The sequence below is a fragment of the Sinocyclocheilus anshuiensis genome, unplaced genomic scaffold (assembly GCF_001515605.1).
Source record: "Sinocyclocheilus anshuiensis isolate Anshui unplaced genomic scaffold, SAMN03320099.WGS_v1.1 scaffold877, whole genome shotgun sequence".
Taxonomy (NCBI): Eukaryota; Metazoa; Chordata; class Actinopteri; order Cypriniformes; family Cyprinidae; genus Sinocyclocheilus; species Sinocyclocheilus anshuiensis.
In genome coordinates this window covers 269,525-280,958 of record NW_015557181.1, presented here as the reverse complement: position 1 = coordinate 280,958, position 11,434 = coordinate 269,525, and positions in this window count along the sequence as shown.

Genomic DNA, 11,434 nt, shown 5'->3' with positions numbered 1-11,434 from the left:
ATATTCTAATTTGTTGAGATAGTGAATTGGTGGGTTTTTGTTAAATGTGAGCCAAAATCATCACAATTAAAAGAACCAAAGACTTAAACTACTTCAGTCTGTTTGCATTGAATTTATTTAATACACGAGTTTCACAATTTATTACTGATTACTGAAATAAATGAACTTTTCCACGACATTCTAATTTATTGAGATGCACCTGTATATCTTTTTTTTTTGTAATCCTGTCAATTTAAGAGAACATCCATTTGTGCTTTCTAAAAACTATTTCTGAATTATATGTATGTGGGATTTTTAAAGTTTACATCGGATGTGCAGATACAATTTATTTTTTAATTTTTTTTGCAAAACACAAAAGCCATTTTCAGCTTGTTTTAGGAAGCATGTCTTAGAACTGTAACTCAGCCCTCCTGATGAGGGACTTCCTAAATACCATCACAGATTTCACTTCATGACTAAGACGCAAGATACCTCTATAATCCTAACAGGTGTTGTGAAACGCTGCAGTATGAATGATAAAGATCGGAATTCCATTGTTTGTTATTGTTTTAGCTGATTCATCCTGAAATTGACTGTTCCCAGTCCAGGGCCAAGCGCTGTCATGCAAACCTATGCTCTAATAATTTCAGAACATGTGGTAGGATGATATTTGCACAGCAACACCTGTAGGTACTTCCCCAGTCTATAAAACACAAGAATGCTACTCTACCTTCACGTCAAGCGTTTGAGTGATGGCACACGATGTGAGTTTTTTACAGTACAAATATTAGTGTATATCTGCTCAAGGCTGCTTTATCGGCGCTCAGGTGAAGCTTTTTTTGTGATTGAAGTTCCCTGATGGACAGATAAAGCCCTCAGCAGCACAAAGTGCCTGAATGCTATCTGTCTCCACGGGACCTGCTGAAGTCCAGCTCAATTTGACATTCAATTCAATCCTTTTGTGTTGAGGCTACATGGATCATTTTTGTTGCTCATGCTTTTCGCAAATGATGCATTTAACAGTAAATCTGTATCTGTTTTCCTATTGTTTTTCATAAACAGATAACATAAAATAAATATTTTTCGTCAGGTTAGATATTATTTACAACTTAAAGCCCAGGGCGTCTCTACTTAACCGTCGGTCTCATACGGTTGTGGCTAGAGAGATACATCTACAGCTAGAAGTGACCCAAAATCTCAACCTATATTTTTGCAAAGTCCTTTGAACCAAAATCTCTTAAAATCTCGCCGGATGGACAGGAAAAAATGAAACGTACAGTGAAGAAGACAACTAGTGAACTACATTTTGCAAGACTTGCGTCACTTCCGATTGTAGTTTTATCCCTTCTAGCCACAACTGTCTCATGCACATCCGCCATATTTGCAATTCTTTTAATAGCTTGTTGTTCTTTTAACACATTAGGGTCCAGTTTAGAACAACAAACACTAATTTATGTAAACACAGAGGATGGTAAACACTAGCTATTTAGTGCATAACTAGCTTAAAGGGATAGTACACCCAAAAATGAAAATTCTGTCATTAATTATTTCCCTTAGGACGTTCCAAACCCGTAAGACCTTCATTCATCTTCAGAACACAAATTAAAGGGGTCATATGATGCTGCTAAAAAGAACATTATTTTGTGTATTTGGTGTAATGAAATGTGTTTATGCAGTTTAAGGTTCAAAAAACACATTATTTTCCACATACTGTACATTACTGTTTCTCCTCTATGCCCTGCCTTTCTGAAACGCGTTGATTTTTACAAAGCTCATCGGTCTGAAAAGCGAGGTGTGCTCTGATTGGCCAGCTATCCAGTGCATTGTGATTGGCTGAATACCTCAAGCGTGTGACGGAAATGTTACGCCCCTTACCATATTGTGATGCCTGTCCGGCCGGAGCGTAACATAAAACCATGTCTGCATTTGTCATCGGAGAAATTACAAACAACAAGAGCTCTCCCAGGATCAGTAAACAGTCCTCCATAAAATGTGCTGCACACATCTGAATATTTGGGTTAAACTGTTCTGGAACAGTGTTGTAAATACAACTTAACCACTGATTTTGTTCAACAATATTATTCGTTTCAATAGACTTGCTTAAATTCATTGTTTGGAGAAGTTCATTGAACAAACTATTTTTTTTTTTAAGTTTGGAAACGTTTTCTGTACTTCAAAAGTACACTGTAAAAATTATTTTTCAAAATTAAATGTTAAAAGTTAAAACAAAGATTAATAACGTATGTTTTACAAGAAAATACTATTTCAGTCTTTCTACATCAAAATTTCACATTTAATTCATTGTGTTACTTGCTGTTTCTTTGTAATATATTTGTGAAATGTACTAGCAGTTTCTGAGTGAAAATAGTTTCAAATTAAATCCTACACTATTTTACAGACCACAACCACTGTAAGGGTGGTCTGCCATGTTTCTGTCTGTCTGCTTGAGTAACTTCCTCCTACAATTTAGAGTCTGTGTTCACTCTCAAACTGTCTCTCTCTCAACCTCCCCGCTCACACACTCAGTCAACTCTATAACCTGTTCAGTCTTCTCTGTAACCCAATCCAGCATTTAAAACAAAAAGGTAGACACTCTTCAACAAGGAAAGGTCCTTTATCGCCTTCCCAAGAGGTTTTGAATATCAGCCTGTGCAGATAGCATCTCTCCCTGGCTATTCGAGTGTGTCATGGCCTCTTTCATTTGATCTTTATTTACATCTGCCATTGTGTGGCCTAAGCCATTAAACGAGAAGCCGTTCTGAATGGATGAGAAGTTCAGGATAATGCCTCCGCACTCCATTCAGTTTCCTTCATTAGCAAGCTGTCCGTCCGTAGTGACGGGTGAGAGAAAAAGTAAAAAGACGAAGGGGGGGGGGGTAGAAAGACAAATGGAGACCCAAAAGAGATTCACTGTAATGCAAGCGAATGCTTCACCTCATAGGATTCCATTCAAATCAAGACTTGAAAGCAAAGTCAAGCTCGGTTTCCTACAGACACAAAGAGAGAAAGAGAGAAAGCAAGTCTCCATATGGTGATGCATGATGGGGCCAGTTCACTAAATGATTACTAACCACCTTAGTCATTCACTAACCACCTTAATCCAGCAGAAGATCCTACACTGAAAACAATTCGGTGCAGGATTTACTTTGAAACAGTTTCACTCAGAAATTGCATGATAAATAATTACAAAGAAACTGCAAGAAACACATTGAAATAAACTTTACATTTTGAAGTAGAAAGACTGAAATTTTTATATTTTCTTGTAAAATGTACTCCAATAATATTTATTTACAACTTTTAAAAATAATTTTTTTACAGTGTAAATGTGCAAGTATTGCACTGCAATATGTGCATTCTTATATTCTTAAACTATTCTTATAATTTATTTCAGCACAAACATGCTTCCTTGCTATTTAAATTAGGTTTATTCACAAAAGTAATCATTAATTGCTTAATGCGATTAAGCAATCTTGCCTTTCTGTCCAATAGAGATTTTGTGTGCATTTTCAGTTTATTATGAGTAATTCATTGTGACGATTCATATGTGAAATAACAGACTACCAGTTTGGAATAAGAATTTTTTTTATGTTTTTAACATAAATGTTTTTAAAAGATGCTCAACAAGGCTGCATTTATTTGATAAAAAATACAGTACAGTAAAAAATACTGTGAAATACTATTACAATTTAAAATATTATATAAAATACATTTTAAAATGTAATTTATTCATGTGATACAAAGATGAATTTTCAGCATCATTACTTCAGTCTTCAGTGTCACACGATCCTTCAGAAATCATTCTAATATGCTGACATTTGCTGCTCAAGAAACATTTATTGCTATTATTATTATCAATGTTGAAAATTATCAATGTTTTAGCTTATTAATATTTTTGTGGAAATTGTGATACTTTTTTCAGAATTCTTCGATGAATAGACACTTCACTGAAAAACAGTTATCTGAAATAGAAATGTAATATTACAAATGTCAGCATATTAGAATGATTTCTGAAGGATCATATGACTGGAGTAATGATGCTGAAAATTCAGCTTTGCATCGCAGAAATGATTTACATTGTAAAACATATTTAAATAGAAAAAAGTTATTTTAAAATGCAATAATATTTGACAATATTACTGTTTTTACTGTATTTTTGATCAAATAAATGCAACCTGAGAGTATAAAAAGGATTTCAGAAAACTGTTTAAAAACATTAATTATTAAACAATTTTAACAGGTAGTGTAAGTTTACCAAAGTGCTTTATAACAATAATACAAAACCTAAAATAATCAAAGCGAGTATGCAATATTGCCTCATTTTAATAATTCCTTTACTGAATTGAGTTTTAAAACAATGCAAATTCTGCATGCAAATAAATACTATCAACAGGCACAATTCATTCACTGTGAATTCCCCTCTGTGTGTGTTAGTTTGTCTGTTGTAATGTGTGTGTGTGTGTGTGTGTGTGTGTGTGTGTGTGTGTGTTTTCTCTCAGTGCAGTTCCTCTGTCAGCCTCCTGATGTTGGTTGTTGTGTTAGTGATCATTCATGGCTAATCCTGCTTTTTTCCCTCCCAGGTTGCTGTGTGATGTTGGTTAAAGGTAAAGCAGGCTAGTGGGGAGACGCATGAGAGATTTTAGGCCTCCAGGGCAAAGACAAACAAGAGTTCACAAGTTTAGATGTTCATATAATCTAAAGGATGAGGGTAGACAGGAGTGTCTGCAAAAGAAGAACTCAATCCTAAAACTCAATTCAGTCTCTAAGTTCCTCCCCTCAGTGTCATTTTGGAAACAGAATGAAAACTTGGAGTGAACTGTTGAAAGAAGAGAGATATACAACTGTTTGTATATTATGGTTTGCATGCTTTTGTGAGGTCAACTCAAACTGAGTTTGATCTGCATGGTTACTGGGTTTAGGAGAGTGTTTATAGTAGATGTGTTTCACTGTTTGTTCTGTATGTATTACTGTTGTTGAGCTTAAAGGTCTAAAAAGTATTGCATAAGCATTATTGCATTGTCTTCGTGTATAATTTGTTGATCTTACATTTTTTATTATATTTGTTGATCTTTGTACTATAGTAATTTTGTGATGCAACATCAACAAAACTATTGTAAATAGCTTTAGTTTTGTAACTATGCTCCCACTGCATAATTTCAAACTCATAATTGTTTCACATTTTATTTATTTGTTTGTTTGTTTGTTTGTTTTAGTTAAGTTGGTGCTCAGCTGGGAAATATGAACTAGATCATCAATACTTTAATTTATTTACACTGGTTAACATGAACTTACAATGAACAATACTTCTAAACCATTTATTAATCTTAGTCAATCTTAATTTCAACATTTACAAATACAATATTTACAATACAATCAAAAATTGTATTTGTTAACATTAATGCACCGTGAATTAGCAAAAAAAATAACAATAATATTTTTTATTAACATTTTAACAAAGAATTTAAAAAAATCTCTTTTAAATTTCCAACAAAACTTAAAATTGTTTGAAAGGTCCTTGTCTTAAAAACAAAAAGAAGCAGCACCTTTGATGGAAAAAAAAAAACTCAGTCATGTCACATGTATATGCAACTTAAATGAGCAAACCAAAGTTTGATACACTGCTATAAAAACACTAGTAGCTAAATTTACTTGCACCCAAATAATCTGTTAGTAATTAAATTGATCATTCAGTCAAACTGAAAAGCCTTCATGTAAACACCTCAGTCAGTCCAACTGAGGTTGATCAAAATTAAATTTTCATTGGACTGAACATGGGGCACTTTAACAGGATTTGTTTGAAAAACATAAATGCACGTGTAAATAAAAATATGAATCAGATGGCAAAGTTTAGGGTTCATAGAAACTTAAATTGGATCTGATTCATTTGGCTTCATGAAAATTAGTGTATGTAAACATAGCTTTTGTATAAACCAATACTGTGCAGATTCAGTGCATTGGAACGTGTTCTAGGTTCATTCAGGTGAGCTTCTGCATTGCTGAAGGAACTGGTGGTGTTTTGTGTGTGGAGTTAGCCGTGAGCGAGGGGTGGGGATGTTGAGCCCCCGGTTTCATTGCAGACAACACATTCCAGGCTCAACTTTGATAAGACACAGGGCAGTAGAAGACAAGGAGTCAGTTAGCGGTGGGGTCCACAGCAGGCCAATGATTAATCCGGCCCCAATCATTAGCGGACTCCAAACTCTCACAGACGCAGAAGAGAGACGAGGACCAGCCCCAAATCACAGACACATGCATTGCAGAATCTAGGGGAATGTGGGAAAGCGTTTTCACATGGTAAAAGCATCAAAATCATCAAAATCATCATGCTTAAACATGCAAATCTTCAAAACTGCCAATTTATGATATGTACAACAACTCAAACTAGACATGATTCTTAACCCTATAAAGCCTTATTTCTAAAGCCTCTAAATTACCAACATAATCAAACATTTTCTTGAAACAACCTGTACACAGTCTACTACATGCCTTCTGTTGCCAGATTGGTACTATTTGTACTATTAATATAATAGTATTATTTAGTATAAAGTATAATAGTAAAAATGCCCTCCTTCAGGTTATGGCACATGTGTCTTTCAGCTGTGAAATTTTTATGTATTAAAAGTAAGAAAAATGTTTATACTGCTAGTAATATTTCAAAATGAACAATTACTGGACTAAAGCAAATTAGGTTTACTTGATTATCCATACATAATTTTTCAGAAAAATGTGTCTCAAATATGATCATCAGGCTTTTGAGGAGTGCTTATTTGTTCATCTCTCAATCAACATTGCTTTGCATTACATTTTGTGTTTTGAAACTAAAAGACCTTTGATCATAAAACTAAGCAGTTAGTGCTGTCAAACGATTAATCGCGATTAACCGCATCCAAAATAAAGATGTGCATTTACATAATATATGTGCGTGTACTGTGTATATTTAAATGTATGTATAATTTAAATGTATATTAAATGTATATATAAAAATATTAGTGGTGTCAAAATTAGCACTAATTTTTGCAGATTAACGCGTTAAAAATATTTAACGCAATTAACGCAGGGGCGGGGCTAGGGTTGGCCACCCCACTCACATCTGCTGCTTCTGTCACTTTTTTTCTTGACAAGAAGTGCATTTATTCAATCGCAGAACGACTAAGAGCAGGAGACGTTTCAGACACGCACTCCACTTCACTTCAGCGCCAGGCGCGAGTCAAACGAGTGCGGAAACGGAACTGTGCTCGCAGCACGTGCTCTTCAGTTCACAAAGGTGCCGGCGCGCGCTGTAGCCTGTATCCTTTCATATCAAAGCGGGGAATAAATGACGTGCATGCAATGTTGTGGTCAGTTAAGTCATGAAGTAAACTACGTGCATGCAATGTCGTGGTCAGTTAAGTCATGAAGTTACCAAAAAGGCGATTAAAACTGCCTTAAAACTGTGCATGCATGTAATATATTTTATATGAGTCACATTTAAGAACATGTCTCTGAAATGGTATTCAAAACTGTCCTGGAGGAGCCCAGCACTGTCTCACTCATCTAACACACCCGATTTAACTCGTCAGCTCATTAATAGAGACTTTAAGACCTGAAGTGGGTCAGAAAAGGTCAAAAGAGTTGAGAGAAAATAAGATTGACAGCACTAAAAATATACATGCATGTATATATTTAAGAAAGAATATTCGTTATATATGTTATAATGTTATATATAATTATAGTTATATATAATATAAATTAGAAATATATATACATGTATGTGTGTGCATTTCTATATACATAATAAATATACACAGTACACACACACACATATATATATTAAAAATGCAAACTTTCATTTTGGATGTGATTAATCATGATTAATCATTTGACAGCACTAATTATAAGACATCTTTTTTTGGGAGATATTGAGTGACAACTGATATTGCATTTTTTTGTAACTAGTCTGCTTTTATACAGATCTCATTGATTTACATTAAACACTTTCAGAATTTCATCTTACTTTTCAGCCCTATAAATATCAACAATTCAACTAAATTGCATATTTTTGCTCAGTTTGGGCCACTGAATAAAACTGAGATTGAGTATGAGCTCCATATTCTCCTATATCATACTATATGGGCCTGATTAATCAAATATGATACTCGACACATGCATACTTAAAATAATAATAAAAATTGTCTTAAGGTTAAAAAGAAAGAAAGAAAGAAAGAAAGAAAGAAAGAAAGAAAGACAGAAAGAAAGAAAGAAAGAAAACTGTTCCATTTCACAAAATTATTTTTCTGACTTTTATTTCATATGTCAGGCTTTAGAGGGACCCTTTTGTTAAGATAATGAATCTTACTGTCCTCGATTTGGACCCAGGTTTGGAGATAGAAGGCAGCTGCAAGATCACAATACATCTCAAGCTGTGTTTCTCCGGTCCCTTTGGTCCCCTTGATCCCGCCGGCTCCCACCTGCCCTGGTCCCTCCACTGCTGAGTTTTGATTAGTTGTTCATCAGTTTCATTAAAAGGAAACCTAACCTGCGCATACGTTATTACAGTGATGGATTCCCTAAAACAAGTCTGTGAATCCCTGAGACTCCACGTGAGTTCCTGGTACCATTTAGCATTAGCAAACACAGGAAGGGGCATTGCAGGGGTTACTGTTACTGGGTGTGTGTGTTATTCTGTACGAACCTGCACTACAATCCATTTCTATACATCTTTCTGTTTTTTTTTCTTTTGAGGTAGAGTTGTTTAGGGTCACTGGTTGGTTTGAACTTCTGAGGGGTTTTTATTTGGTTTGGGCTCTTTCTCACCTTGACCTCTTCACCCTGTTCAAACACTCTCGACCGCCAACACAACACTATCCAAGCCGTCAAGTGTTGAAAGAAAGGCAGGTAAGCAAGTAGGCAATCAAAGTCCAGTACTGCTGTCCATGACCAGCCCAAAGCTTCCCAGCATTCTTGACTGTGTCAACATATTAGTAATGCACACGCTAATGCAAGCTTTGTGATGTCCCTGTTGTTCAAGCATTCCTATGGAAAAAAAAAGTCCTACAACACAATCGCGTCATGACTTCTGCTGTGGAGATTTGAGAATATTTAATTGTTTTAGTTGAAAAAACGGCATTATCAGGTATCTGGAGTTTGATTGCTGTGGTTGTACTAGAATATTAATCAGTCACGCAATGCAGATGTTGTAATACAATGATCCACATGACTTTATTAACAGTAATCAGGGCTTAAACTGATCTGTAAGCAGTTATGTAATAGCAATATGGTCATTTTATAAAAGCAATGCCCCCCCACCCCATATATATACAGTGGTGGCCAAAATTATTAAAACACTAGTATTTTTACCTGCTAAAAATGTTTTTTACCAGCAAATGGTCCCCTAACCCTAATCCTACCCCTTACAGAAAACCTATTTGCATTGTTACACTTTCAGATAAACAGCATTTACTATTTTTAATTATTTTTTCCCCCTCGTCTGTCCCCACAATGTCAAAAATGTCAAGTTTTACTATGCTTGTGGTGACATTTGGACACATACACACACACACACACACACAAACTCTACTATATATATAGTGCAACAAAAATAGCATTGATCAAAACCAGTGAAGGTATTCAATGTTCAATTTGATGTTTGCTTATTTTTGATGCTTTGACAAATCTAATATGATTTCTGTTAACAACTGAGTTATACACTGTAAAATTGGTTTTGGATTTACTTTAGAAAAAATGTTGCTCAGAAATTGCTAGTAAAATTCACAAATAATTACAAAGAAATGGCAAGTAACACATTAAATTAAACGTGACATTTTGAAGTAGAAAGACTGAAACAGCATTTTCTCATAAAATGTATTCCAGTAATGAACCCCCCCCCCCCAAAAAAACAAAAACACCAACGATAATGAATCTTACTGTCCTCGATTTGGACCCAGGTTTGGAGATAGAAGGCAGCTGCAAGATCACAATACATCTCAAGCTGTGTTTCTCCGGTCCCTTTGGTCCCCTTGATCCCGCCGGCTCCCACCTGCCCTGGTCCCTCCACTGCTGAGTTTTGATTAGTTGTTCATCAGTTTCATTAAAAGGAAACCTAACCTGCGCATACGTTATTACAGTGATGGATTCCCTAAAACAAGTCTGTGAATCCCTGAGACTCCACGTGAGTTCCTGGTACCATTTAGCATTAGCAAACACAGGAAGGGGCATTGCAGGGGTTACTGTTACTGGGTGTGTGTGTTATTCTGTACGAACCTGCACTACAATCCATTTCTATACATCTTTCTGTTTTTTTTTCTTTTGAGGTAGAGTTGTTTAGGGTCACTGGTTGGTTTGAACTTCTGAGGGGTTTTTATTTGGTTTGGGCTCTTTCTCACCTTGACCTCTTCACCCTGTTCAAACACTCTCGACCGCCAACACAACACTATCCAAGCCGTCAAGTGTTGAAAGAAAGGCAGGTAAGCAAGTAGGCAATCAAAGTCCAGTACTGCTGTCCATGACCAGCCCAAAGCTTCCCAGCATAATCTTGACTGTGTCAACATATTAGTAATGCACACGCTAATGCAAGCTTTGTGATGTCCCTGTTGTTCAAGCATTCCTATGGAAAAAAAAAGTCCTACAACACAATCGCGTCATGACTTCTGCTGTGGAGATTTGAGAATATTTAATTGTTTTAGTTGAAAAAACGGCATTATCAGGTATCTGGAGTTTGATTGCTGTGGTTGTACTAGAATATTAATCAGTCACGCAATGCAGATGTTGTAATACAATGATCCACATGACTTTATTAACAGTAATCAGGGCTTAAACTGATCTGTAAGCAGTTATGTAATAGCAATATGGTCATTTTATAAAAGCAATGCCCCCCCACCCCATATATATACAGTGGTGGCCAAAATTATTAAAACACTAGTATTTTTACCTGCTAAAAATGTTTTTTACCAGCAAATGGTCCCCTAACCCTAATCCTACCCCTTACAGAAAACCTATTTGCATTGTTACACTTTCAGATAAACAGCATTTACTATTTTTAATTATTTTTTCCCCCTCGTCTGTCCCCACAATGTCAAAAATGTCAAGTTTTACTATGCTTGTGGTGACATTTGGACACATACACACACACACACACACACAAACTCTACTATATATATAGTGCAACAAAAATAGCATTGATCAAAACCAGTGAAGGTATTCAATGTTCAATTTGATGTTTGCTTATTTTTGATGCTTTGACAAATCTAATATGATTTCTGTTAACAACTGAGTTATACACTGTAAAATTGGTTTTGGATTTACTTTAGAAAAAATGTTGCTCAGAAATTGCTAGTAAAATTCACAAATAATTACAAAGAAATGGCAAGTAACACATTAAATTAAACGTGACATTTTGAAGTAGAAAGACTGAAACAGCATTTTCTCATAAAATGTATTCCAGTAATGAACCCCCCCCCCCCAAAAAAACAAAAACACCAAC